Source organism: Saimiri boliviensis, chromosome 1 (assembly GCF_048565385.1).
Source record: "Saimiri boliviensis isolate mSaiBol1 chromosome 1, mSaiBol1.pri, whole genome shotgun sequence".
NCBI classification, from domain to species: domain Eukaryota; kingdom Metazoa; phylum Chordata; class Mammalia; order Primates; family Cebidae; genus Saimiri; species Saimiri boliviensis.
The window spans coordinates 44,589,286-44,594,756 of NC_133449.1; the positions used below are offsets into that span (position 1 = coordinate 44,589,286).

At 43.2% G+C, this 5,471-nt stretch overlaps 1 pseudogene; it reads right to left on the reverse strand.

Annotated features, from left to right (window-relative positions):
• Positions 1-1,392: 1,392 nt before the first annotated feature.
• Positions 1,393-2,370, reverse strand: LOC101028164 (uncharacterized; annotated as a pseudogene).
• Between the last annotated feature and the right edge of the window lie 3,101 nt (positions 2,371-5,471).

Genomic DNA, 5,471 nt, shown 5'->3' on the forward strand with positions numbered 1-5,471 from the left:
ATGGTTATGTTTTTATTTTCTTGGATGCTTTCTGCATGTCCATGAGTTATTTTAGATACAAACGGCAAAATATAGGAAATAGCCACATCCCATTTTTATTATTGGCTGTTCAATTGGCTGTTTAATTTTTTCCATTATTTCTTTTAAAAAACACTTGAGTAGTTCTTTCCAAAATCGGTGGAGATTCCACTGTCTCTCGTGGTGATTGTAACACCTGGATTAAGGGTTGGGCTCCAGATGAGATCTGTGACTATTGGGTCTCCTGAGATAGGGTGAGGTGTGTGTGTGTGTGTGTGTGTGTGTGTGTGTGTGAGAGAGAGAGAGAGAGAGAGAGAGAGAGAGAAAGAGAAAGAGAGAGAGAAAGAGAGAGAGAATGTGTGTACATGTGCAGGGGTTGCTCTAGAATGCTGAGGAGTTCAGATGAAGGAAGTGAAGGAAGCACTTTTCAGAACCCAAGAAATTGTAATGATGCCTCACATCCAGTTTTCTTACCCAGGTAAAACAGCCTTCATTTTTAGTCAATAATTACAGTCTGCATGTAATAGTTAATGCAAGTATGCCTTTAAAGACATTCTCATATACTCTAGATAGCTCTCTTTTACTTAGTCATTTCAGAGCATAGATTAGAAAGAGCTTCACTGAAGTCCCTTTGGTTGGGTATGTTCTCTGCTTGGTGAATCCATGGCCATTATGAATAGGACCCTGTTTGCTGCCTCTTGTCACTCTCTAGTGGTTTTTACAGGGCTAAGACATTATTGTAGAGAGTTGACATGTCTTCTCTTTTTCTGTGATGTCTCAACCTGCTGAGAGCAATTGGTGCAGGTATCCCAGGGCCTGAGCTAGTCCAGGATCCGTCTCATCTCTAGGTAGTCAACCTGGGGTCCTCTGCCCTCTGCCTTTCAGGGGTAGCCAGTGTCAACACTCTTTCTGCCCTACCGTGCCTGGCCACTGGGATTATAACTGATTTCTCTTCTTTATCTTATCCCTTCTGGAATAGCTAAAAGATTTCAAAAAGAATTCAAAACCGAGACAAAATAAACACACACAAAAAGTGTGGCATTTACAATTTTAGATTATTAAGATTATTAGATTGTTGAGCCTCTGTGTGGCCAAAGGCCCATACAGAGGGCTTTGGAGGGACCACAGGGGGTCAGGAGCCAGAGGGGATGGTTACTCAACCCAGGAGACAGGAGGTCAAACCTAAAGGAGAAGAAAAGCCAAGGATGATGCTAGAAAAAAAGAACAGAAACAGAAGGGAGCCTGGGAGGGCCCCGTACTAAGGAGTCCAGAAGCAGATATCAAAATTAGAGCTTGAGTGGGGCTTAAGGAGCTAGAAATAAAACTAAAACATCTCGATCTTTAGCATCTTGCAAAAGGTAAACTTGGCTGGCACAGTTTTGGGGAGTACAGTGCTTTTCCTTGGCTTCAGGATCCCCCTTTCCCAACTCCTTTGACCTTCAGACATGGATTGCAGAATCAATGTTCATCGATTATGGTGCTTTTATTGGAACGCAGCACAGACATGCACAATTCAGCCAGCTCTCCCATGACTGCGGTGGTGGCCTCGTCCATTTGGGTTGCTATAATGAAATGCCTTAAACTGGGTGGCTCATAAACAATGGAAATGTATTTCCCACAGTTCTGGAGACTGGGAAGTCTGAGATTAAGGAACCAGCAGATTTGATGTCTGGTGAGGGCCTGTTTCCTGGTTCATAGATGGTACTTCATATGGTGGAGGGGACAAGGCAGCCTCTTTTATGAGGCTCTCCCTTCAGGACCTAATAAAGCCTCAAAGTCCCCACCTTCTCACAACGTCACATGTTGAATTTCAACATATTAATGTGAGGGAGACACAAACATTTAGACCATAGCCAGTGGGCAAGGTCTGAATCCCCCTTGCGGCATAGCCCAGGGGATTGAGAATGTTTGGAAAGGGAGAACTGGAGTGAACAAGCCACGTTCAAGGGTGAGTGAGTGCCCATAAGCCACAATCCTGGGAGTAGGATGATGGCAGCGGACAGGCACACAAACAGGTCTTTCCGGTGGTGATGTGATACTCAAAGCCATTGGAAGGATGGCCATGTGTTCTGAAAATGGATCATCAGGCAGACAAGAGAAAGAACTCTTCCACCCAGACATACTAGATACCTCTTGCCTACCCAATTATGGCCAATATTTAGGAGCCAGGAGTTATGATTCAGTCAGGTGTTTTTTTTTTTTTTGTTTTTGTTTTTGTTTTTTTTGTTGTTGTTGTTGTTGTTGTCGTTGTTTTTTTGAGGGGGAGAAGTCATGGTGATTTTGAACCTTGGAGGAAAAGAATAAAGCCATTATGGAGAAAGTTGAGTGTATGAGTGGATTATAAGCCTGCATGGTGGCCTGGTGCGGGCTGTCACCCACTTAATTAGAGTAACAGATTGCTCATACCTCAAATATCCTCTGAGTAGGAAAGGACAGAGCAAAAATGGAATGAGGATAATAATGATGATGATGAAGAATTAGCTGATATCAGATGTCTTCTCCTCGGTTTCTGCTTGCCCAGGTCTGACTGCTGCAGCTTATAATTAGTCTCTGCTTGCAGATGTGTGGTTCCAAAGACTTGTGGATTAAAGACAAACTCTAGAATTTCTCAGTACCTGACAAGTTGTAACGTGAAAAGCTACACTTAGTCCATTAAAGAGTTTTCACAGTGACATTTGAGTGCAGCATGAGAAATATGCCACCTTGCCATTTATCATTTTCAGGGCACAGGTATCGGAAAGGAGTTTGCTATGAAGAACAAAACAAAATGGATTGCATGTGTAGAGGTGAGCTGGCGAATACTGATAAATGTACTTCACTGAATGTCAGCAAATGTCACTTGAGAAGCCATTTGCGGCTACCATAACAGCCTCCCAAACCCAACAAAGAGTAGCAAAAACGGGCAAAACGAACTGGGCGTCTTGCTTCCACATGAATAAGCAATCAGGCCTCTCAGAAGTTACACCGGAAAGTTGTTAAACTTGATAGAAGAAGGTTTTTCAACCATACTGACGCACAACATAGGTTGCTACAGAGGCTGGAGACTTTCTGCGGATGTCAGCGCTGTGACTCTGGGAGGGCTTAATAACCCTTTCTCTTCCAGGTAGGTGCCTTTCTTTAGTACGTGTAGCCACTGGCTGTCTCTGAGACATACTTTCTGGGTTTTTCCTGCTCCAGTTTGCTGCTTTTGCTGTTTCTGCAGACCCCTCTACGCCCCACCCACTCCTAATCTAGCCTCCCTTGCAGTATAATCCGGGAATGGCTGCAGATGGGAGCTGGGGTTCGGTCCTCACATGCCATATCAAGAGAAGACCCAGCGGAAGCACCCTTGAGCCAAGTTTTCAGTCTCTCATTCAAGAAAAGAATTTTCAATGTGCCTTCTGGTTAATGTGAAAATTGAAGTAATGGACTCAGCTTCTGGTTCATTCTTGGTGACCTAGCCAAAACTTGCCCTCTGTGGGTGATTTAGGATTTCTGGAAGGTGGGGCCAAGTGATCTTCAGAATTCAGCTTGGGTTAAGATGTTCCCTTCTTCCTCCTCAGACTGGTGAGTCTCCAGGTTTTGCTGCAGAGAAGTAAATGGGAAAGAAGATCATATTCTCAGAAAAGCACTCCAGGGAATGTGAGGCTAATGAAAATAAAATTCCAGCCCCTCTTCATTTTCTAATCTCTGGGGGCTCCTCCTCCTCTTTAATACATACGAGGTCATCCAATACTTTTTTCCTCCTTTATACAGAGACAGTTTAACAGGGTAGCCTGAATTTATTTGGCCTTGTAAAGGTACCACACACACACACACACACACACACACCATTGCCCACACAAATTGAGGTCAGTTCAGTTTTCATCGGTGCAACGCTGTGGTGTATGGCTCAGATACAAGAAGCCCTTTGTTGAATGTACATCCCAGACTCTGTCCCCGAATGTGCTAATGGACACACTTCCCTCTTCACACTGTTCTGTCATATGTTTAGCCTGTGTACATTGGAAATGAACACATCTTACAACCAGGAAAAGATGGGCTCTTGGGAAAGCGAGCTTCCCTCAGATGAACTCGGAGGGATGGTGCAGGAAGGAGGGGTTGGAAGCTAGCTTCTCTCCAGCCACACTCCTTGCAGAGTTCTTCATAATTCTAGTGTTTCCTCCTTTTGAATTAGGTGCTTCCCATGGAAGGGACTTTACTTGGGTCTCGGGAACTCACAAGCCATCTGCTTATTATTGAAATTGAACTGCCTTCAACTTGTTGACTTTCATATCAACAAGGATCCATAATATAGCCTGGCTATACTTCACTCAGTTAAGGCATTTTCTGAAGAGCAAACCTCTGTTGTGTCCCAGTGTGGATTTCATGTCCCAGACCCCAAAACCTACTAAAGCATAAAAGCATGTTCCAAAGAAAAGACAATATGGGTGCAGATTTCTCATTGTGCCAGTATTCTTTATTTTTCTAGTTGCTGTAATTTTAAAATTTGTATCTTAAAGCTCAAGCTAATAAGCATCTGTTCCCTGGAGTGAAAAGAAACTGTTCATAATTGATTAATATCACAGGAATCCTGTAATTGCTGGAGGCTAGAGCTATGTAAAAACCTACCTTCTTATTGTTTTGTCTTTAAAGAACTAAAACAAAAGCCTTGTCTGTAGACAAGGGTAGCCAATATTGTCTCTGTCTTTCAGTGAGAAAAAGCAAAGCTGGTTTGGGTGAGCTACTTTACCCACTAATTAGTGGCAGTAGCAGGTTTCCTTGTTTTTAATCCAGTGGCTGTTTACAGTGGACTCTTCTCTGCTCTATGAATAAAAACCTAACAAGCCCCCCTTAACTGTTTTGCATTCTGGGGCGTTTCAAACAAAATGTTAAATTGCTGTCACAAGAGGAAGATTTGTTAAAAATACAAAACTCCTTAGAATTGCAGTAATCCCCTCATTCTTGCAAGAATGTAAACAGGACATCAGTTAGGGGACATTTGCCCATGGAAAAGTCTCCTCTGAGCAAGAAACTTCACCCACTGCAGGGTAGCAATGGGCATCATTTAATCGGCTCTAAACATTCCCAATCTCAAACTGAGCTCCCCTGTCCTTGAAAGACTGGAAAGATACAATAGCAAAGTGGGAGAGAAATAAGCAAATTTCAGGTTAACTCTGCAGGCAGGCCATCCTAATGAGAAATGTTCAGAGGAATTTATTATCAGACTTCCACATAACTTCACTCACGTATTCATTCGTTCAAGCAGGCATTTTTAAATGCCTACATTTTGTCAGACCTGACATAATATCTTACCTGGACAGCAGTTTTGCTTAGAAGTCATAGTCCATCTCTTCCAGGAAGCCTGCTAAGTTTTCTCGCATGCTTCCCTGTGTGCTCCCAACCAAGGACACCCATAAAACAGCATTGTTCTGTGCTGTCCTGAACCGGGTACATCTTTCTCCCCACAAGTGTTAGTTCCCTGAAAAAAGGGT